Genomic DNA, 25915 nt, shown 5'->3' on the forward strand with positions numbered 1-25915 from the left:
GCAATGAGTACTCTTAAAAATATATAGACAAAAAAGATAAAGGCATATGGGGGAGGGCTATTTCAGAACAAGTCAAATTAAATAGTGGCTTGTCTACCCTTAATATTAACTATATCAAGAACCATAAACAATCAGGTTTTAATATAAGTGGAGCTGCATATATAGTAAGTGTGGAGGTCAAGGGTCAGAATGTCATGGTGATGTGAAAGGTGAGCTGAACTTTAGCACATATAATGAAAATATGCCCTTTTAAACAAAAAACATCTAGAATATAACAAACTGACATATGTCTCAGGATCTACAGAGGACCCAGAATACTGTCTAGAAAATATATAAAAGTTTAACCTCTGCATTTGAATTTTAGAGTGAACAGATCCTCCACAATGGTATTCTGAAACTCTGTTGTTGATAAAACATTGCCAATAACAAGTATACAGGGTTTGATAAAATATTGTGATTGAAAATGTCTCCTCCCCCTGACTATAAGCCATCATACTAAACTAAGGGATCATGTCTATTAGTTAACATCTGCAGACCTTTATGGGTAGTAACAGTATTATTATATAGAGAACTAGAGCCTGTAACTTCTATAGGGCAGAAAATACCAGTGTGGGTAGTTAACCTAGCCTGTAGAAACAGGTTTTGAATTAAGGGGAGCAACACATATAGTGGGTGTGGAGGTCAAAGGTCAGAATGCCAAGTTGATGGGTAAAATGGACAGAGCTGGAGCATATATTGCGATGGTATACCCTTTTAACCAAAAACATCTTAAATATAACTGGCTGACATATGTCTCAATGACCCCGGTATATATAAAGTACTGTCTTGAATCATATACAAAAAGTCTAACCTCTGCAATTAGATTTGCTAGTAGATATAGCCCCCACTGTAGTATTCTCAAAATCACTGGGTAACAAAGCATAGTCAATAATGATTTGATAATATATTGTGATTGTAAAAGTCCCATCCATGTATCTGTAAGCCATCATATTAAGCTGAGGGGGTTCAAAACTATTAGTTACCACCTGCAGACCTTATTTGATAATAACAGTCTTATTAGAGATATAGCTAGAACCTGTAGCTTATATAAGGCAGGAAATGCCTGTAAAGGGTAATTAACCTAGCATACAGAAAAACAGGTAAATAAAATGTAACCTAATGTCATGGATTCCTCACTTCTCACTGCCCCTTTAATTTTACCTGTGCTTCCAGCTAGCAAGGTTATTTAAGGCCTGGACACGCCCTTCCTCCTTGCTTCAGTAATTTGTTATTTGGTTGTAGTAACAGCAACTTGACAGACGTTAGGAACTATTCTTCCAAGCTGACTTTTCCTGCCTGAACGAATATCCTGACTCAAAGAATAAGCCTATCCGGATTTGCAAGATTATTCACAAGCTTACTCTGAATTGTTTGGAGCGCATTGCAGCGCTAATTATCACACCAGATCTCTCAGACTTACCCCAAGAACTTTTCACCGTCACAGGTGCTTCCTCTAACCGCTCTTGCGGTCTACAACTGGACTTACTTTTCCACTTAACAATTGCTCACAAACTCTAATAACACTCAGGACCGGAGTACCGCTGTGATTAGCCGAACACTCCCCATCTGTTGCGTTTCACGCCACAAGCAATCCGCCTCTCAGGTCTCTCAAACCTGTCAGCTCACTCTGACACAACCCACACACAGAGAGCAGCCTGTCAGCTCAATCTGAAACACAGAGCACACAGGGCGTATCCTACCTGCTGACCCTGTCACAGTTCACACACGGAGTGCAGCGTCACAGCTCTAACAGTTTCAGTTTGCCTGCAGACATCAGCTTGTCAGTTCTCACTAACCGGACGCTTCACTCAGAGCGTGACTGCCCACAGCATACAGCCTAGTAATCTTAACAAAGCTGACTGGGGATAACATAGAGTACGCTGAAGGTGCCAATTTCAGAGTAATATTTTCAACTTGTTAAAAACTACTCCTACCTGCAAACAACATAACCTGGAGGGAATAACTCTTACTCTGAGTGATTCAAACCCATAACAGCCTCTAATCCTGATTCAGATAATACTGATTAGGACCTTCTATTACAATAGTAACTTTTCCTGCCCAAAACCTTTATGATACATTGTATACTCTTTCCTCTGTATCCAGGTTAAGGCATACATTCATTACATTCCGCAGTTGAGATCCACAACATACGTTATTCCTTACATATTACTGAAGCCTTATAATGGATCCAGCGGAGTTACCCAAAATAGTGTATGCTCTCTCCCAGAGAGTGGATCAATTGAGTCATGGACTCAGAGAATTACAGGTCCAAAATGAGACTCTCAACTATGTAATAAAAGACTCTATGGGTAAACCACCCACACCAGAGGCTACCCCTGAACCCGTAGTTTCTATGCCTGAAAAATTCCATGGAGACAGGGCTCTGTTCTCTCAGTTCAAAAATTCTTGCAACCTGCTTTTTAGTTTAAAACCTAAAACTTATGCAAATGAACGTGTTAAGGTTTTAACTGTTATATCCTTCCTGCGTGGAGAACCCCGCAAGTGGGCAGACTCATTCTTTGAACAAGATCATCCCATATTAACATCATTGGAGGATTTCTTCAAAGAGATGGCAATTCTCTATCAGGATATAAATACTCAGCTCACTGCAGAAACTAAAATGAGATCCCTCAAACAAGGAAAAAGGCAAGTAGAAGAGTATTTAAGCGAGTTCAAACAGTACAGTAAAGATACGGAGTGGAGTGATATCGCTCTCAGGAATCAATACCGTCTGGGCCTAAACGATGCACTAAAAGACGAACTCGCACGCACAGAGCTTCCTAGGTCCCTGGAAGGGCTAATCACACTCAGCATTCAAATAGATAGAAGGTTGAGAGAGCGCAAGTCTGAAAGACAAGGTATGGATACCACTTCTAGATCACCTTCCAGCTACTATAAACCCATAGTCCCACAACCCTCAGAACCTATGGATTTGGGTTTCACCAAAGGACCTTTACAGCCAGAGGAAAGGAACCGCAGACGCATCAATAACTTGTGCATGTATTGTGCATCCAATGCACACACTGTAAAGGATTGCCCACTCCTACAAAGGTAAAAAAGACGTAAGTCCATCAGAAAAACTACATGCTTAACCACTAACATAAAACATATTGCTTACTGTTCCTTGTCTCTTACATTACAGTGGGACCAACACCAGCTACCCAGTGAAGCCATCATCAATTCTGGAGCACATTCATCTTACATAGATTCTGTTTTTGTCACTGTAAATAAAATACCCACTGTGTTGAAAGCAAGCCCCGTGTCCATTAGAGTTATTGACGGTAATACTATTAGTTCAGGTCCTGTTACACACCAGACTGTCCCTCTCAAAGTTTCCACTCCAGGTGCACACATTGAGTTTATCTCCTTCGATGTGATAACCTCGCCCATGTTTCCATTAGTGCTTGGCCTTCAATGGTTGCAAACGCATCAACCCACTATTTACTGGGACCGTCTTGAAGTAGAATTTCACTCGGACTATTGCAAGAACACTTGCTTTCATCACTCCTTGATTTGTTGTCTCGATTCCAAAGAGAAAACTATTCCATCTGACTACCAAGATTTTCAGGATGTGTTCAGTGAAAAAGAAGCCGAGATTCTACCACCTCACCGGCCATATGACTGTCCTATTCAGCTCCTACCAGGAGCATCCATACCCTACGGACACATATACCCTCTTTCACAACCTGAATTAGACCACCTTAAAACGTATCTATCCGAGAACTTAAGGAAAGGTTTCATACAACCCTCTTCTTCCCCTGCTGGTGCGGGCATATTCTTCGTCAGAAATAAAGACAAATCTCTTCGCCCTATAATTGACTATAGGGAACTTAATAAACGCACAGTCAAGAACCGTTACCCTTTACCGTTGATTCCAGAACTCATCGAACGACTCAGTCAAGCAACTATTTACACCAAGTTAGACCTACGAGGAGCATATAATCTCGTCAGGATCCGAAAAGGGGACGAATGGCTCACCGCCTTCAGAACACGATATGGCCTCTACGAGTACAAGGTGATGCCATTCGGGCTCTGTAATGCCCCGGCTACGTTTCAATATCTAATAAATGATATATTCCGTGATCTTCTTGACATCTGTGTGGTCGTATACTTGGACGACATTCTGATATACTCCAAGAACATCACTGAACATAAAAAACATGTCCGGTGGGTCCTCTCACGTCTCAGACAACACCGTCTCTTCGCTAAATTAGAAAAATGCATCTTTCATACTTCCGACATCACATTCCTGGGTTATACCATCACGCCCGCTGGAATTCAGATGGATAATTCCAAGTTGGAAACCATTCTAAACTGGCCGACTCCCACTTCTAGAAAAGACCTCCAAAAATTCCTCGGGTTTTCAAATTACTATAGAAAATTTATTAAAAACTATTCCACTCTCACCAAGCCTCTAACTTCTCTTACAAGTGTTAATGTTCCATTTAAATGGACAGCTGAAACACAGGCAGTATTCGAGTATCTCAAGCAGGTTTTCACCAAAGCACCAATTCTCAAGTTTCCAGACCCTGAAGCTCACTATGTTCTTGAAGTAGACGCTTCCAACTACGCCCTTGGTTCCATTCTTTCTCAACGGAAAACTCCTGAAGATCCTCTGCACCCTGTTGCTTATTTTTCACGAGTAATGACACCAGCCGAATTTAATTACCCTGTAGGCGAAAAGGAGTTGTTAGTGATCAAGGTCTCGCTGGAACACTGGAGACATTTGCTAGAAGGCAGTAAGTTCCCGATATTAATATACACTGACCACAAAAACCTGGAATACCTTCTCACCAACCGAACACTATCTTCCAGACAACTAAGATGGAGTTTATTCCTTTCTCGGTTTGATTTCCATATAACCTACAGACCAGGTAGTAAAAACGGGAAAGCGGATGCTCTCTCCAGGAAAGATCCCACTCCACCATCCTTCAATAACCCAGGTACAGTCATTCCAGCTGAACATATCATTGCATTATCACCAACTTACCCAGAAGTTCTCAAAGTCCTCCAGCATAATGATACCACTATCCCTAGACAGGATCTCACTCTAAGACAAGATGGTCTCTACTACCATCAAGTCCCACCTACACTACGAGACAACTTATTAAAGGAACATCATGACTCACCAATGGCCGGACATCTCGGAATCCATAAAACTTTTGATCTTCTCTCACGTACTTATTGGTGGCCATCCATTAGAACTTCAGTACAAAAATATGTACAAACTTGCCACACATGTACTGTTTCCAAGACCCAGAAAAAACCTCCTTTTGGGTTGTTGTTACCATTACAGATACCTGACAGACCCTGGCAATCCATTGGAATGGATTTTGTAGTCGAACTTCCCTTGTCAAAAGGTTACAACACCATACTAGTTGTTGTTGACCATTTAACCAAGATGGCCCATTTCCTGCCATATCACAAGCTACCAAATTCATCGGAACTCGCTGGTCTCTTCTTGGATAATATTGTCAAATTACACGGTCTTCCAGATTCCATCGTAACTGACAGAGGTAGTCAATTCACCTCCCGTTTTTGGAAGCAGTTATGCGATACCATGCAAGTAGAACTCCGTTACTCCACCTCATTCCACCCCCAATCAAATGGCCAAACGGAGAGAATAAATCAATGGCTTGAACAGTATATACGTTCTTATTGTTCCAACCAACAAGATCAGTGGGCACACTCCCTAAGTATGGCAGAATATGCGTATAACAATTCTTCAAGTTCCACTACCCTCAAAACACCATTTTTTGCGAATTATGCATTCCACCCTACTTTCCAACTTCATCCTCGAACAGACTCAAACTGTCCCAAGGTTGATGACCTTACGAAGGACCTTCAGGACCTCTTCAAAGAACTCAAAAGCCACATTGCAGCAGCACAAGCCCATCACTCGCACTACTATAATCTCCGTAGACGTCCACCACCATCTTATAAGATAGGAGATCTAGTATGGCTGTCGACCAAACACATCAAATTGAAGACTCCGAGTAAAAAACTTAGCGCTGCCTTCATAGGTCCTTATCCTATCGCGAAGATAGTGAACCAAAATTCTGTTACCCTTGTTCTGCCACCCAGTTTCCGAATCCATCCTACATTCCACGTGTCTTTGTTGAAACCGCATATCGTAACCAGACCAGTGGCTACTAGCACTTCTCCTGATACCCTACTGGACTCTGATGCAGAATATGAAGTCGAATCCATTCTGGATTCACGTATTTTCCGGGGGTGTCTCCAATATCTAATCCGTTGGAAAGGGTTCACTGGTGAGAATGATTCCTGGGAGCCTTCTTCGAACGTCCATGCTCCTAGGTTGGTCTCCATATTCCACAGGAGGAATCCCGATCGACCTCGATTTGTAGCTGCGGTGCACCTACCCTGAAGGGGGGGTATGTCATGGATTCCTCACTTCTCACTGCCCCTTTAATTTTACCTGTGCTTCCAGCTAGCAAGGTTATTTAAGGCCTGGACACGCCCTTCCTCCTTGCTTCAGTAATTTGTTATTTGGTTGTAGTAACAGCAACTTGACAGACGTTAGGAACTATTCTTCCAAGCTGACTTTTCCTGCCTGAACGAATATCCTGACTCAAAGAATAAGCCTATCCGGATTTGCAAGATTATTCACAAGCTTACTCTGAATTGTTTGGAGCGCATTGCAGCGCTAATTATCACACCAGATCTCTCAGACTTACCCCAAGAACTTTTCACCGTCACAGGTGCTTCCTCTAACCGCTCTTGCGGTCTACAACTGGACTTACTTTTCCACTTAACAATTGCTCACAAAATCTAATAACACTCAGGACCGGAGTACCGCTGTGATTAGCCGAACACTCCCCATCTGTTGCGTGTCACGCCACAAGCAATCCGCCTCTCAGGTCTCTCAAACCTGTCAGCTCACTCTGACACAACCCACACACAGAGAGCAGCCTGTCAGCTCAATCTGAAACACAGAGCACACGGAGCGTATCCTACCTGTTGACCCTGTCACAGTTCACACACGGAGTGCAGCGTCACATCTCTAACAGTTTCAGTTTGCCTGCAGACATCAGCTTGTCAGTTCTCACTAACCTGACGCTTCACTCAGAGCGTGACCGCCCACAGCATACAGCCTAGTAATCTTAACAAAGCTGACTGGGGATAACATAGAGTATGCTGAAGGTGCCAATTTCAGAGTAATATTTTCAACTTGTTAACAACTACTCCTACCTGCAAACAACATAACCTGGAGGGAATAACTCTTACTCTGAGTGATTCAAACCCATAACAGCCTCTAATCCTGATTCAGATAATACTGATTAGGACCTTCTATTACAATAGTAACTTTTCCTGCCCAAAACCTTTATGATACATTGTATACTCTTTCCTCTGTATCCAGGTTAAGGCATACATTCATTAAATTCCGCAGTTGAGATCCACAACATACGTTATTCCTTCCACCTAAACTGTAGGATTATACGCTATTATATGCTATTTGCCATCAGGCATACAGAACTTGTGTTTTATATTAGGAACCTAGGAACATGCAAATCAAGAAACATAGAGATTCATTTGCTTTTTGCACTGTATTTTTTACCCTGAGCAACATGCATTAATAAACTAATTATTTTTATATGGCGGTGCTTGGATTTTATTTTTTTTTGCACTTGCACTGCAAGGATGCCCTGCATGGTCTGCCTTTACGGAAGATCTGGGTCTATTACCTCTGCGTGACACTGACAGAGGTTATTTATTTTTAAATCATTTTTACATGTACACAACATGATTAGGCAGTGCTCAATCTGAGTAATAATGTACTGTTATTATATTATATATATAAGCTATTAAAACAGGAGAGCGGATTTGTAAAGAGCTGCAGGAACAGGATGAAATAACATAGAAGTTTCTAAAAACTCACACCAGACTCCAGGGAGCAAGGAAGTAAAGAGTGGATTTGTAAAACCATTAGATTCTGGCGGCGGATATCGTGGATTACAAGACTCATACGCAGCTACCATTATTTGCCTTATACTTACCTCATAAGGATTGAGGTAATGTCCTGTAAGTAGGCATACTTTCTATATATTTTATTTATATATATATATATATATATATATATATATATATATATATATATATATATATATTTATTTTTTTTTTTATTTTTTTTTTTACTAAGATAGGTAAAAACACTATTGGTATTACAGTGTTGGGACATATTAATTGTGATTAACATAAAGAGTCCAAACGAGATTACACTATTATTGTGTTTTTTTCTATTCCATGTGGATACCATTTACATGAGAGGGAAGTTTCTACCGACCAAGATAAACGGATTGACCCTCTCTATATATGAGAGGAAAGCTTCCACCTGCTAAGGCGGACAGGGGGACCCTTTATACAGAATTTTTGAAACCATAGCAACCTCCTCAGGAATATCTCAACAGGCTCACACTTACCTCATATTGATAGAGGTTAAATCCTGTAAGTAGGCAGTACTTATGTTTTCCAAGACAACTAAAAAATGTTGGACATTGTATCTATAGACTATAACACACCTTTAACTAAACAGGAACTGTATTAGACTGTTTATTTGATTTTCCCACTTCATTTTATACATTCAGTGTCCTGTACACTTGTTTAGATTTGATAGAACACACAGGGGCATATGTATCAAGCTCTGAATGGAGCTTGATGCCCCGTGTTCCTGCAGGCTCGCCAGAAACAGCAGTTATGAAGCAGCGGTCACAAAGACCGCTGCTCCATAACCCTGTCCGCCTGCTCTGAGCAGGCGGACAGACATCGCCGGAAATCAACCTGATCGAGTACGATCAGGTTGATTGACACCCCCCTGCTGGCAGCCTTTTGGCCGCGAGTCTGCAGGGGGCGGCGTTGCACCAGCAGCTCTTGTGAGCTGCTGGTGTAATGCTGAATACGCCGATCAGGTCCGCCAGACTTTAATAAATATGCCCCACAGTGTCTTACACACCAGTGTAGATTTATCTACTTGGAATTTCAAACATTTTTAGAATTTCCATTTAGGTCAGCAATTGCTAATTAATTTTCTTTTTGTGTTAGGATTCTATTTATTAATTTATTTATTGATATAGTCATATATATCCATTCTATTTAGATACACATACATTTGGAGGGTCGCATTGTTGTTTTTTAGATCAGCGCTTCTCCTTACTCTCTTTCTTTATACATTTTTTTCAGCTAAAACTGGTGAAATTGGGTATTCCACCAGCTAAAGTATAGGTGAAGCAGCAGGTGTTTAAAACCATTGTTAACAAGCCTTACTACTACCTATTAACTGTTATACCACTTTTATTTTTAAATTCAATCAGTTGTTATCAAAGTTTACAGCGCCCTCATTACACTCCTTGCTCTATTCAATATATATATATATAGGACGGTTTGGATTGCATTAACAAATTTATTTAATTTAACTTACACCTGCAGTTGCTAAAATAATAGGTTTATAGGCCTGTATTTTTTAAAAAAAATAGTTAATAGTTCAAGCATAATAAGTAGAAGCAAACAGCTACACCACCAGACACACTCAGTAGAGTGTTTCTTTTCCAGCACATTATCGATCTAGCAGCAGTGCAGGTTCCTGTCACCAGGGGGAGCCAATTTCTATGTTCACTTCTCCAGAGCCCAACTCTCGAAAACTCACTTAATTTTCTAAGAAGAAACGGCCATACTCGGAAGCCCCAGAGAGAAGAGAGCTGTTCTCATAGAAAGTAAATTAGCTATCTGGGATACAGAATCTCACAGGGGTGTAAAAGATACCGAGAAATTTGTTATGCTGTGTATAATCCTAATTTGTTAAATTGAAATGGAAACATTCTAAGCACAGTCAGAATATGCAAAATCACAATTCCATACACACTGCTGTATACAAAACTTAAATGCATTAAACACAAAATAGAAAGTGCAAAGCTTAAAAGTAATACAATTTTATAGACAATAAATTAAGTCTACTATATTATATTAATATATTAAAATACAAAGCAGTAAGACCCTGATAATCGAAAGTGTTGCAAGGTGGTAATATATTCAAAAAGGATCTGACGCAATGTCAAGAATGCTGGCAAAATATTCAAAAGTGCTGACACTGTTTAAAGGCAGCTGCGCTGAGATACGTTTTACTATTCATCGCAATAGGTGGCAATGCTGGTGAATTATTCCAAGCAGCATTGGCACCAACATTGGCAATGTAAAGTAAAGTATCCCTTTTAAATATATAGCACTGAGCCTAATACATATAACTATGTACCCCTAAACTGACATAACCCACCACCACAAACTAACCCAAGCAAACAGATAATACGAGAGGAGGAAAGGCCAACTCTTATAAAAGAATACACTGATAGCACTCAAGAGTTTGAGGATTTATCAAACAGCTTTAGCAAGCTAATTATTATTATTATTATTATTATTCTTTATTTATAAAGCGCCAACAGATTCCGCAGCGCTGTTCATAGGTAACAAAGATAAAAGGACAGTACAATATGAGACACCAGACAAAATTTAACAAACAAATACGGGAGGAATTGGGAGCCCTGTTCCCTTGGGAACTTACAATCTAAATGGGTAGGAGGGTGAGAAACAGGAGGTGGGGACTGCAAAGGTGGGAATGATGTTAGTGTGAAGTTAGATGAGGGCAACTATTAGGCAAGTGGAATTCATTAGTTACTGATTTGGTTATAGGCTTCCCTGAACAAGAAGGTCTTTAGGGAGCGTTTAAAGGAGGAGAGGTTGGGGGAAAGTCTGACAGCTCGAGGAAGTGCGTTCCAGAGGGTTGGTGCCGCACGAGAGAAGTCCTGTAGTCTAGCATGAGAGGAGGTGATGGTAGAAGAGGCAAGGAGTAGATCGTTGTTGGATCTTAGGGGACGGGCTGGAGTATATTTGTTGATGAGTGAGGACAGGTATGGGGGGGCTGCATTGGTAAGGGCTTTGTAGGTCAGAGTGAGAATTTTGAATTTAATTCTGCTGTGAATGGGGAGCCAGTGAAGGGACTCACAGAGGGGTGCGGCAGATACAGAGCGTCGGGAGAGGTGGATTAGCCTAGCAGAGGCATTTAGGATGGATTGAAGGGGGGAGAGGCGGGAGAGAGGAAGGCCATTTAGTAGGTTGTTACAGTAGTCAAGCCGGGAAATTACTAGGGAATGAATTAGCTGTTTAGTAGTTTCAGAACTCAGAAAAGAACGAATTTTGGAGATATTGCATAGGTGGTTGCGACAGGATGAAGAGAGCGATTGGATGTGGGGTATGAAGGACAGATTGGAGTCAAGTGTAACTCCTAGGCAGCGGACTTGGGGTGATGGGGAGATAGTGGTGTCACCGACAGTGATAGTAAAGTTAGAAACTGGAGTAGAATTAGTTGGGGGGATTAGAAGAAGCTCAGTCTTGGACATGTTGATTTTTAGGTGGTGAGAGGCCATCCAGGAAGAAATGCCAGATAAGCAGTCGCTGATGTGGGAAAGGACAGAAGGAGAGAGTGCAGGGGTGTATAGGTAGATCTGAGTATCATCAGCATAGAGGTAATAGTTGAAGCCATGGCTACTAATACGTTTACCCAGTGAGGAAGTATAAAGAGAGAAGAGTAGAGGGCCTAGAACAGAGCCTTGAGGTACTCCAACAGACAGAGGCAATGGAGTGGATGAGTCGCCAGCAAATGAGACAGAAAAGGACCTATTAAAAAGATAAGAGTGGATCCAGGAGAGGGCAATGTCACAGAGCCCAAGGGAGCTGAGAGTCCGTAGGAGGAGGGGATGGTCAACAGTGTCAAAGGCAGCAGACAGGTCAAGTAAGATAAGTATAGAATAGTGGCCATTGTTTTTAGCAGAAAGAAGATCGTTAGTAACCTTGGTGAGGGCAGTCTCAGTTGAGTGTTGGGGACGGAAGCCAGATTGCAGGGGGTCAAGCAATGAGTTGGAGGATAGGAAACTAGTTTTTCCAGGACTTTAGAAGCTAGCGGAAGTAGTAATATGGGGCGGTAGTTTGGAGGAGAATTGAGGTTGAGGGAGGGTTTTTTGAGGATGGGGGTGACCTTTGCATGTTTGAAGGATGATGGAAATGAACCAGTAGTAAGGGATCGGTTGAATATGTGAGTAAGAGCTGGGGTGAGGGTAGAGGACAGAGAAGGTATTAGATGTGAAAGGATAGGGTCAAGGGGGCAGGTAGTGAGGTGTGAGTAAGATAAAGGGAACTCACTTCATTCTCAGTGGTTGGGGGGAAGGTACTGAGAGTGTTGGAGGGGGTGACCGGGGGAGGAGATGAAAGGTGGCAGTCTTGTGGTGGGATGTTACCTCTGATGGTAAATGTTTTGTAGAAAAAGTAGTTTGCCAAGTCTTGAGCACTAAAGTCAGATGAGGGGGGTGGTGCAGGTGGATAGAGGAGAGTGTTGGAAGTGGAGAAGAGACGTTTAGGGTTTCAGGAGTGAGAAGATATGAGAGAAGAGAAGTAGTTTTGCTTGGCTAAGTGAAGGGCAGAGGAGTAAGAATAAAGAATGAACTTATAGTGTAGGAAATCGGGTTCAGAGTGAGATTTCCTCCAGGCACGTTCAGCAGCATGGGAGCATTTTTGTAGATAGCGTGTTTGCTGAGAGTGCCAGGGCTAGAGCTGACGACGTGGGGTTATGCGTATTTGTGGAGGAGCAAGGGTGTCGAGTGCAGAGGAGAGAGTATTGTTATAGTGGCTTGTAGCAAGGGCAGGGCAGGATACCGTGGAAGTGTGGGGAAGGCGTTTTTGAATAAGGTTAGAAAGTTGGAGAGGATCCACAGTGTGCAGATTTCTACAGGTGCGGAGGCGGGGGGTAGAAATAGGTTTAGCCTGTACATTGAGATTATAGGTGAGCAGATGGTGGTCTGAGATGGGAAATGGGCGACAGGTGACATCCGAAGGGGAGCAGAGGTAGGAGAATACCAGATCAAGAGAGTGTCCATCACGGTGAGTAGGGAATAGGGTGGATTGTGAAAGACTAAAGGAGTTTGTGAGTGAGAGAAGTTTAGAGGCAGCAGGGGTAGATGGGTTATCAATGGGGATGTTGAAGTCCCCTAGGATTAGAGCAGGTGTATAATAATAGACAACAGCTAATAATAGTAGACAACATTTTTACATTGTAAGGAATGTGGGATCACAAAATTAAGACTTAGCTTTTATTAAGTCACATAAAATAAGATATTTAAATTAAAAACACTCATAGGTACTTTAAGGCAGTTAAATGTATTATAGCTCTAATAATAAGTTGCCAACCATGATTAGTGAAATGTACTGTGAGCTGACTTTACTAATTTACACACCCCACTTAATTGGTGAGATGTCAGATATTACACTATAAATCAATTGCACTTGTATAACTCTGTGCTTGTGTGATTCCTCACTTATATAATATTTAGCTAAGGTGCTTAATCTTATATATTACCATTGATTAAGTTAATATAGAGAAATAAGCAGAGGGATTCTATTTGTAAACTAAATTGGATTGTCTACTTTACAGGAAAATAACACTCATTAATAACAACAAAGGGGTTAATGTGGTAACCTAATACACAATGTGCAAATAACCACTTGTGAGCTCTGGTATTTATTGGGTCAATGATGAAAGTTCCGTGTCAGTATGAGAGCTCCGGTGTACTGTTTGTACCCAGCGGCGGGACTACTTTTGATAAAGCCGTTTAAGGCGAAACATGTTGAGGACGTTAGGGTACTGGTGAGGAGTCCTAGGAGCTCCTGTGTTTTAGATTGCCTTAGGCTACCTTAATGCAGGTTGTTTATTCATCATTGTAATGCCTCATCTTGAATTACTACCATACTAGAGTGGCTCAGAGTCAAAATACAGTTAGATTCCACTACTCATATGTGGTTTTGCACTTGGCATTTTAACTTTTGTTGCCATACTAAGACTCGGTTACCTCTGAAATGAACTTTAATACATTTGGGTAATATTTATGTGTCACCTTTACCCAAACAGTACACCAGAGCATTCATACTGACACGGAACCTTCATCATTGACCCAATATACAAGGGGTTTCAGTCTGAGCTCACAAAGGGTCATTGACACATTGTGTATTAGGTTACCATATTAACCCCCTCGTTGTTATTAATGAATGTCAATTTCTTGTAAGGTAGACAATCCGATTCAGTTTACAAATAGAATCCCTCTGATTGTTCCTTTACATTAACTTAATCAGTTGGAATATATAAGATTAAGCACCTAAACTAAGTATTATACAAGTGAGGAATAACAAAGGCACAGAGTTATATAAGTGCAATTGATATATAGTGGAATATCTGACAATACAAGCTGCTCAGAGCCAATACACAGCTAGATTCCGCTACTCATATATGGTTTTGCACTCTTTACTTTAACTGTTGATTCCATACTAAGACTCGGTTACCTTTAAAACTCATTTTTTGATACAACAACCACATTCTCAGTACATAAATTGAGATTACAAAACGTGCTTACATGTTGGCATACAAGAAAGAAGAAATAAACACAAACTACAAAGCAAGTTCTGCTGGTTAAATTTTTCTTATCATAGTTAGAACTAACACATTAACCAAACCATTAATCTCTATTTTTCATACATGGTTGCTAGGTATTCACAGTAGAATGATACCTAGTTTTCTAGAGTTATAGAAATAAGCTTTACGCCCTAAACAACATATTCGTCTTATAGAGTGATAATATATAAACACTTATAAGAAATGAGTATTCTAGCATATTTAAAAATTAAAAAAGGGGGCGGGCCTAGGTAGTGGCCGCGGTCAGTCGCAAAATACGAAGCTCCCAGCTCACTGCTAATAACCCGCCAATTATTTCAGATGAACTCATCATCCCACTTTATAATCCCAGATCTACATACTGGAGTTCATCCGGCTTTAAATGATACCAAGATCGTCTGATCAAAATCCATGGGAACTGATCTAGCCCGTTGTGAATTAAGGTGGAGGCCTAAACTGGTTATCATGTCTCTCCCCCATCTCTCTGGGGTTGACATTTCAAACAACTCATGATCTGCTGTATTACCACTCCACACAGATTTAGCGGAGACAGTGGAGTTCAATCTAGCTCCTTACTACTTATCGAGCTTTTACTTTGAGATCTACTGGAGAGTCTTAGAAAACCTTTGGAGTAACACATCGCCATAAAGATGCAGTCAAAATGGAGGAGGCTGCTATATTGCTCCTATGAGACATGGAGGCTAGACTCAGTCTTCACTTTCTCAAACTCAAAGAAGTGCTCAGAGATGAAAGGGACTCGACAAGAGACACCTGTAGCCCACTATATTGTAAGCCGAAAACCGTCAGCTGAGCCCACAATGCTATACCACTTGCCGGGTAAGCGAGAGCCTCTTATACAAGCTTCTGCAGATCGGGTGGATGTCGGATACCTCCAAACATGCTCTGAGGAGGGAAGGTCTAACTCTGGACAGTGCGTGCCTACTATACCAAAATATGAAGTAGCCAAATGCAACATTGGTAGCCAGTGGGCTGAGAGAAAAGAAGCAGTGACCTCCTTGGATACTACAACGCAGGAGGCAGTCATCTTGGATAGCGGAGCAGAAGCCAAGAATTTTGCGACACTAATAGGTACTCTTGTAGACACTGCTGAGGCTCACAACTCTCTGTCTAGGTCGGAGGGGGTTGTGGCTGGGCAAGATCGTAGTCCCTGAAGAGAATCAGGTTTGAGAGACTGCAACCCTGAGTTTACCTGCTTATTGGAACTACACTCAGACGACCTCCAACAGCGCACCAGCCCAGTAAATATTGGAGAACTTTGCCCCATCACATGTACCTGAGTCTGCTAAGCCAGCACCTTTATCTGTGCCATAGAGTCTGGAGACAATGTTATACCACCGGCATTCTCCTTTTGTTCTTACTGAAATTAAGCCGGTCTTTCTAACAAATGCAGCAAGTTCTGGTCTTCTTTTTACTATACAGTGAATCGCCTATGCCACAATCCTACCATCACACTGACAGAGATTAATGAGGGCAGATTGAGCAGTTGGCAGAAGAGAGATGTTGACTAGATTCCCTAATCTCTTTTCATATTGTTAAGATGGAGATACGAGGACAGATCATAGCAATGAGGTCCCCATGCTCTATATCAATCCCACATATATTTCTATGACTTAACTTGTTTAATAACCCCTAATACAGTGGCTGTATGATGCTATATGCTAATGTATAAGCTAACTAGCATAGGCAACTCCCTAGGCTTTTGGGAACTCAGGTTTAATTGTGGTGATTATGTTTTACACCCCCCCTTGAACTTTATAGAGGTCAGGTTTGCTGGAAGTACATTTGAGATCCCTAACAAATTGTAAAACAGATGTGAGCTAACTTATATAAAGCCACCAGTAACTGATCATCTAGGTAGAAGTGGAGACTTATTCACTATCAGCACAGCGACTTAGTCACCTATGAGAACTCTATAATTTGACACTTCAGAATAAATATAGATCTCTGAGATAATGTGCTTTAAGCCATAGCTCTTTGTACTTACCTTAATCATATTGCTAACTGTCATTCTATTGTACTTTACTTGAGAATTATATTTGTTATAGGTTATGACGTAAGGTGACATATTCATACTGGGGCTGAGAGTCCATTTAAGAATATATGTAGAAACATTCATTCAACCCCAAGTACTCAGAGTTTTAGATTATTGTACTTACTAAGTTTCACTTTATGAACAGTTAAAATGTTGGACATTTTGTCAGACCCTATATACCCAGACTGATGCCAGATCCCTTATGATAAAATTCAGCTATGCTGCTGAGGCTAACCTAAATATTTACTCACAGACATCTTGTCTGGACACTATGTATATCTCTTTAGCTGTATTCAAATTATGTTTGGCAACCAGGACAACACTCTTAATAAGGAAAACCTGCATAGGACATGATTCTTTGAAACCTATTAGCTTACTTAAGTCCTTGATTACACTCTCACTGCATTATAGCTCACATAACATCACTGTTGTTCCCGTGTTGTTTTTGGTAAAAGGGTTGGTTCTTCAATCACACTACATGTAGCCACTTAATTTGAGATGACATGATCCTTAAAACGAATTTGCATTTATAGGTCTACAAATGATAAGCTTCACTTGCTGGATATATTCTATTTTGCTTATTATTAATATTGTGCATTGTTTATCGTGAGACATGGAAGAACATACTTACCTCTCAGCTTAGCATACACACTCAGTTGCTCGCCTAGCATGCACATATATAAAGGGGCAGTTTGGATCTTGGGCTCACTCATCACCTCATATATAAAGGGTTATTAATATTTGTTGGCTTATCTCCTTCTAGACATGATGTATCACTATTCTGTTTGTTCATGGCCCTTTTATAATTGTATGAGTAGCTGATATAACCAATATAGAGCCTGATAACTCTACTTCTTGGTCCTTAGGAGTGAGCTATTACCCCCATTTGCTACCCAGCAGACCAGACATTAGTCTCATCTTCAGGATAGAGGAAATAGAGTTTTACCTCGAGCATTACACTGACCTCTTATTCAATTGTATCCATAACTATAACGCCTGTCCCCCCTCCCCTCTCCCCCCCAACTTAAAGCAGCTCTTGCCTGCTGAAATCCCCGATTTTTACAAGGCCCAAGAGTTACTTACCTACCTGGTCCAGGAGAGGCCAATATAGTAGTTACATCAATGCCATACCCTATCAGAAAAATGAGGTTCCACTTATGTTTGTCTTATCCTGTTCCAATTCACATGGTACTCTACTTACAGGTTATTATTCATCTAAACTTGTTCCCAAAGTAAGACGATGTTTCATTATGTTATCTTTGTAACATCTTCAATTTTGTAATACCTGGTATACTGGGTCAATGTACAAAACCTCAATAAAAAACTTTTCTTTCAGAAAAAAAAAAGAAGGGAATGATGACAAGTTTTAACTAATGATGTTTTATCATTAAGAGTCAGACACCCATAATTCCAAATTAAGCTAAATTATCATACCATGTTCGAGATATCGTAATTTTTACTAGTGTGATAAATCTTAGTTTACCAGTCGCTGGTGATCTCATGTATCCGACTCAAAATACCAAGTCTATGTTGGCGGATTAATACTGCTGGTATATTCACCATAATGGGTGAATGCTAACTAAATGATTAAGAATCTTCTTATAATATAACTGCATGTACAGGAGGAAATCCGAGTTATAAAATGACCCTTTTTATACAAATAGAGGCATATGAGTTCTTTAGAGTTAGATTATATAACCCATGACAGTATGGAGGTGGGCCTGTTAGTAATAATTATCTCAGGGCTATATGCTTCCTAGAGAGATGCTAGCAAAAATGGTTTGAGATATGGTAGGTATTTACTGCGTAGGAAAATCTATTTAGTGAGGGAAACACCTGAAGTATGTATGTTGTGTATGTTGACTTCATATTTGTTCACTAGGGCCAATTTGGGCATCTGCATTTTGTGAGACTAAGATATAATTTAAAAAAAAAAGAGTCTATTTTGTAGAAGGGGTCCCGTTTGGGTTTCTGATTGGGAGTCTCCTTTCGACATCCAGAATAAAGGGGATATATGTACTGGGAACCAGTGTCTGATGAATATACAGGGAGTGCAGAATTATTAGGCAAATGAGTATTTTGACCACATCATCCTCTTTATGCATGTTGTCTTACTCCAAGCTGTATAGGCTCGAAAGCCTACTACCAATTAAGCATATTAGGTGATGTGCATCTCTGTAATGAGAAGGGGTGTGGTCTAATGACATCAACACCCTATATCAGGTGTGCATAATTATTAGGCAACTTCCTTTCCTTTGGCAAAATGGGTCAAAAGAAGGACTTGACAGGCTCAGAAAAGTCAAAAATAGTGAGATATCTTGCAGAGGGATGCAGCACTCTTAAAATTGCAAAGCTTCTGAAGCGTGATCATCGAACAATCAATCGTTTCATTCAAAATAGTCAACAGGGTCGCAAGAAGCATGTGGAAAAACCAAGGCGCAAAATAACTGCCCATGAACTGAGAAAAGTCAAGCGTGCAGCTGCCAAGATGCCACTTGCCACCAGTTTGGCCATATTTCAGAGCTGCAACATCACTGGAGTGCCCAAAAGCACAAGGTGTGCAATACTCAGAGACATGGCCAAGGTAAGAAAGGCTGAAAGACGACCACCACTGAACAAGACACACAAGCTGAAATGTCAAGACTGGGCCAAGAAATATCTCAAGACTGATTTTTCTAAGGTTTTATGGACTGATGAAATGAGAGTGAGTCTTGATGGGCCAGATGGATGGGCCCGTGGCTGGATTGGTAAAGGGCAGAGAGCTCCAGTCCGACTCAGACGCCAGCAAGGTGGAGGTGGAGTACTGGTTTGGGCTGGTATCATCAAAGATGAGCTTGTGGGGCCTTTTCGGGTTGAGGATGAAGTCAAGCTCAACTCCCAGTCCTACTGCCAGTTTCTGGAAGACACCTTCTTCAAGCAGTGGTACAGGAAGAAGTCTGCATCCTTCAAGAAAAACATGATTTTCATGCAGGACAATGCTCCATCACACGCGTCCAAGTACTCCACAGCGTGGCTGGCAAGAAAGGGTATAAAAGAAGAAAATCTAATGACATGGCCTCCTTGTTCACCTGATCTGAACCCCATTGAGAACCTGTGGTCCATCATCAAATGTGAGATTTACAAGGAGGGAAAACAGTACACCTCTCTGAACAGTGTCTGGGAGGCTGTGGTTGCTGCTGCACGCAATGTTGATGGTGAACAGATAAAAACACTGACAGAATCCATGGATGGCAGGCTTTTGAGTGTCCTTGCAAAGAAAGGTGGCTATATTGGTCACTGATTTGTTTTTGTTTTGTTTTTGAATGTCAGAAATGTATATTTGTGAATTGTTACGGTACCAACAGTGTACCAAGGGTTAATACCAGGGAACAACGTCCTGCATAGGGAATCAGCAATTCACAAACCAGCCAGTTTTCAGGTTTAAACAGAATATATATGCTTTATTTGAAGGCAGCACACAGATTTATACACCCTGGCTTCAGGTTACAAAGGGCATTGGTTTAACAGTAAAGCAAACATATGAACAATGCATCAAACAATTGTCTATTCACAGGTAAAACAGATTAACATATTAAGTTAATTAACTAGGGAAGAACGTTTACTCAGACAATCTGATGTTGGGCAGTCTAGTTAACATAATCACACAATGACACAATCAGTTTACCCAGACAGACTCCTGAGACACAATCAGATCTTAAACATACATAGAATACATCTTATTACAGAATATAGGAACAGTTCTTATTAGCTATAAAGTCTTTTATGCCCACTTTGCTTATAGAGTCACAATTGCTCCCACAAGGGGCACTCACACCCTGTACCCATCCTGTATTTATGGATACAGGGTGACATAGACATAAGACAGAGGTATGAAAGTACATGGGGTGTCCAGCATATAAAATTCCATATTTCCATGCAGTCTCTGGGTATCCTTAAGCCCATGTACCTCCAGCCCAAAGAATGTTCCATAACAGGCCCTCCAATGTACAGTGGCGAGATTGGTTTTGTCACATCTCTCCCCTTTTCCAAACAGACTAACAGGGTATCTGACCTCCTGCCGGTCAGTGCCCTGGTTAGTCCAGCAACCCACCCATAAAACACAATTAGTAGTACAGCCCACCCACAATAAATGGTTACTACACCTGAGTACGGGGAAAACTTGTCCATGTCCAGGTGCCTCACCACAGCTGTGTGGGGGACTGGTACGCTGAATTGGTGGGTTGCGAGGTGGGCAGAGACCAGCTGTACTCTGCCCGGGTGCCAGCACTACCATGGAAGTAGCCTGGTGGGAGCCTGGTTGCTGGAGGGGAAGACCGACTGTCTCCCCTTCGGATACATAGCTGTGCTGCTGGAGGGGGAGACCAATCGTCTCCCCTTTGGCTAAACAGCCGTGTTGCTGGGGGACAGGACCATCAAACTCCTCTCCCTCTGGTTTGTCATGCTCGGCTGTCCAGGGTATATACTGTGGCATATACCACCAGAGTGCCTGGTAGGCATGTCAGTTTGCTGGGACAATCCATCTGTATTCCCGTTATGAGAGAGAATTCCTGTCCATACAAACAAGGGTTCAAATTCCTCAGTGCCCAGACCAGGGCCAAACAGTCCTTCAAAATCCCATCAGCTTCTTTACGAGTTTTCTGTACCTGCTCTTTATAGGTATCCACAATCCCTTCATACTGACATAGGGTGCCCTTGAGTTGCTGCACCTCACTATGAGCCAGCGTCAGCTTCTCCTCCAGTGTCACTAAGTTTGTCTTTAATGTTTCATGTTCCACTCTCAAGCTGGTGTTTTCTGCAGTTTGTCGGTGCAGCTTGTCTAGCAGAGATTCCTGTTCTAAACGTGCTTTTTCCTCTGCGCTCCTCTTCTCCTTCATCAGCGCATTGTAACGGGACCTCCACATATCAATAGCGGATAGAGATTTACTGAGCTCAGCGTCCTGGGGCTTAGCAGCAGGTGGGTCAGTCTCTGCTGCACGGATCTGGGCACGGGTAGTCACAGAGTTAACATCAGCGGGACCCATAGGAGCGTAGGCAGAAACAAGGGGGGCCAAGTCATTTCCAAGAAGAACATCAGCAGGTAAGTCCTTCTTGACCCCCACATTCACAGGTCTAGCGCCCACTCCCCAATCCAAATGTACCCTGGCAACAGGTAGGCTGAACACATCGCCCCCTGCTACCCTCACAGCCACAGTGTCTCCAGTGTACTGTTTCTCAGACACCAAGTTCTTTTGAAGCAAGGTCATGGTAGCACCAGTATCCCGTAGACCACTGACCTTCTTCCCATTCACTTTAACCAGTTGCCGGTTATTCCGGTGGGCAGCTTGCACAAGGTCTGCCTCATGTAGGATGCTCCAGCATTCTTGCGCCTCTACGTAGCAGGCCGCAGGCTGAGGATTACGTGGGATTCCGCCGGCGGGTCTTCTCCAGGACTGCGCTTGGTTCGCTGCGTTTAGGGGACACTCTGGTCTTTTGTGCCCTAGTTGCTTACATCTAAAGCACCGAATAGGTTGTGAGTAGCCCCGCGAATTGAACAGGGCTCTCTGAGGGTAGTTCGTGGCCGGAGGCCGTGTGGTATAGCGGTGCGCCGGGGTTTGGTAACTGGCAGCTGCTGGGGTGACTGGGGGTCTGTACTCCACTCTAGCAGGGGGCTTAGTGGTAGCAATGTCCAGTTTGCGGGCATCCGTATACTCATCTGCCAAGCGAGCCGCTTCCTGCAGGGTGGAGGGTTTACGGTCCCGAACCCACTCTCGAACTCCTGCGGGTAATTTGTCGAAGCAATGTTCCAACAGGAATAGCTGCAGCACCTCTTCCCCAGATATGGCTTGGCACCCCGCTATCCAGTGAGCTGCTGTGCGGTGCACCTTACATGCCCACTCAAGGTAGGAATCTCCAGCTAATTTAACAGTGTCTCTGAACCGTCTCCGGTATGCCTCCGGTGTAACCGCATACCTGGAGAGCAGAGCCTCTTTTACAGTATTATAATCCCTGACTTCCTCATCTGGAATGGCCCGAAAAGCCTCTCTGGCCCGGCCGGATAATTTTCCAGATAATATCGTGACCCAGTCCTCTGCGGGTACCTTGTGTAGTGCACATTGCCTCTCAAAATCCGCAAGGTACCCATCAATCTCTCCTTCTGTTTCCAGGAAGTTTTTAAAAGCTGCAAAATTTACTTTTCTCTTTTCCATCTTAGTCAGTATTGTAATAATCCCCCTCTTCCTGAGGTTACTGGCTTGTGTAGTTGCTCTTCTGGGCGATAAGGTTCATTCCGTCGCTGCCACCAATGTTACGGTACCAACAGTGTACCAAGGGTTAATACCAGGGAACAACGTCCTGCATAGGGAATCAGCAATTCACAAACCAGCCAGTTTTCAGGTTTAAACAGAATATATATGCTTTATTTGAAGGCAGCACACAGATTTATACACCCTGGCTTCAGGTTACAAAGGGCATTGGTTTAACAGTAAAGCAAACATATGAACAATGCATCAAACAATTGTCTATTCACAGGTAAAACAGATTAACATATTAAGTTAATTAACTAGGGAAGAACGTTTACTCAGACAATCTGATGTTGGGCAGTCTAGTTAACATAATCACACAATGACACAATCAGTTTACCCAGACAGACTCCTGAGACACAATCAGATCTTAAACATACATAGAATACATCTTATTACAGAATATAGGAACAGTTCTTATTAGCTATAAAGTCTTTTATGCCCACTTTGCTTATAGAGTCACAATTGCTCCCACAAGGGGCACTCACACCCTGTACCCATCCTGTATTTATGGATACAGGGTGACATAGACATAAGACAGAGGTATGAAAGTACATGGGGTGTCCAGCATATAAAATTCCATATTTCCATGCAGTCTCTGGGTATCCTTAAGCCCATGTACCTCCAGCCCAAAGAATGTTCCATAACAGGCCCTCCAATGTACAGTGGCGAGATTGGTTTTGTCACATGAATGTTGAGATGTTATATTGGTTTCACTGGTAAAAATAAATAATTTAAATAGGTATATATTTGTTTTTTGTTAAGTTGCCTAATAATTATGCACAGTAATAGTCACCTGCACACACAGATATCCCCCTAAAATAGTTATAACTAAAAACAAACTAAAAACTACTTCCAAAACTATTCAGCTTTGATATTAATGAGTTTTTTGGGTTCATTGAGAACATGGTTGTTGTTCAATAATAAAATTAATCCTCAAAAATACAACTTGCCTAATAATTCTGCACTCCCTGTATATATTTTGTTGTGTAATATTGCTAAGGAGGCAACTTCTGTATCTTTAAGTTTAGTATGTATGCAAGTGTAAGGACTATGCACTCATATATAGGTAAGTATCTCAGCAGTACTATTGTCTCAGGGTCTTCTATGTTCTTTCAGGTAGATATCCTAAAACAAAGAAAAACAAAGTACTAATGGCACTGCTAAAATTTGGCAATTAGGGTAGCCTGTTAATATCTGGGTTTATTGATGGGATATAATATCCACCAATTTATATTTTTGTCCCAGATTGGGTATATTACAAGGTGGCTGAGGTGCTGTGTACTGGTTTGAACAAAAGAACAAAATCAATCCTAGGATTGAAGAAAATGTACACTTATTTAGCACTCTTTCCCTAATTAATGGTGGCAATAATTGAACAGTATATAGGTATACTAGAGAAGGAGGTGTGCTTGGATTTTTTAAAATATAACCTTTATTGGGTAATTTAAAATAAAAACACAAACAAAATCACACACATACAGTTAAGTTAAAAATACAGGTTTGGGTCAATTGGTTTAATTTTAATAATCTTGGATTTGGAAAGGAGTTGTGGCATACACAAGGTATGATTCAACTAGAATAATTCTCTGTTTGGAGTATTAAGTAGAAGTCCAATAGGGAACTTATATTCTTCACACTTGTATTCTGATAGTTGGAGCTTTGACCACTTTCTTATGGACTTTGCTATATATTTTTTATCTCTATTTCAAGGTGGGATCCCAAGTTGTAACACTTTTACATATGAGAGCTAGCAGTTATCAGGTTGGTACTATATATGGAATTATATATGTCACTGTCTAGGGACTCTAGGTGGAAGTTTCTAGTTACTTGTGAGATGCTTTGTATCTTCTTGTGTATTACACTATGCGTGAATTATATGCATCCATTTTTTGGACTTCCAATTTTGTTCCTAGTGTCTAGTATATTGTTCCATATATCTGAGATATTGTAAACTGCTATAGTAATGAATGCAGTATAGTGTTCCCCTTGGGGTAGATAATACCAACAGTCTATAAACGTGTTTAAAGTAATGAACTTGCGTCTGCTACTATTATATCTTCTGTATATACATGCTGCAGATGTATATCTTAAGTGAGTTTGAAGAAAATATTAACTGGGCTCTCAAGCCTGTTTGAGAGTTTGCCACTTGTACAGAGCTAGGTTGATCTAAAAGTTATTTTTTCCTTTTTTCTATACAGCTTTTTCTATTCTCTTGGCATAGATTTTAGTGAATTAAGTATTCTAAAATAAGAGGTCACTTTGTATCTGGCCAGGTAGAAAATAAGCTGCTTGATTCGCCAGGTGAAAAAGATGTTAGTGTATTGTTGTAACCTAACTCAACTTGAAAATTGTCCTTTGATTTAGCACAATTTATATTTTCTCAATTTTGTAATGTATGTTCAGTATTATGGTACAATATCTGGACAGAGTTTCTTTTACTTTATTTTTTATTTGAATCTCTTTCTGATGATAATATTTAAAATAGACTGTTGGGTAGTTAAATCTTAGGAAACACTGTCTGAATTGTTCTTATGTTTCACTACTATATGATAGTATTTCGCCGGTAACTTCTTACTGCTGTTTGAGTGATTAGTAAGACAATACAGACTGTATATTCATAAAGGGTAAGAAAAATATATCCCTACTGCATCTTAGCACTAAACATTACTGGTAACTTCTTATGGTCATTAGGCAGAATGGGGAGAGTGTTAAGACTGTGAGTTCATATAAGGTAAATATGATAATGTTATGGATGTTTTGATTAACAGTCCGTTGATTCTACTCCGTATTTAAAGTGTCTTATTCACATATGGTGGTTATAATAGTGACAAAAATCTCTAATCATTCATAGTATAGTATAGTATGTTTGTTACAATTAAATTCGGTTGGTGCGATATACTGATTTCCCAGCCCCTTATTGTTAGTCTAGTAATAATTTGTTTTGCTGCTAGTAGCAAATTAAGTGATCGCTGCTGTTACCATATGGATCCCAACTCTGAGGACTTATTCACATATAGCGGTTATAGTAATAACTTAAGTGCA

This window comes from Bombina bombina, chromosome 8, assembly GCF_027579735.1.
Source record: "Bombina bombina isolate aBomBom1 chromosome 8, aBomBom1.pri, whole genome shotgun sequence".
Lineage (NCBI taxonomy): Eukaryota > Metazoa > Chordata > Amphibia > Anura > Bombinatoridae > Bombina > Bombina bombina.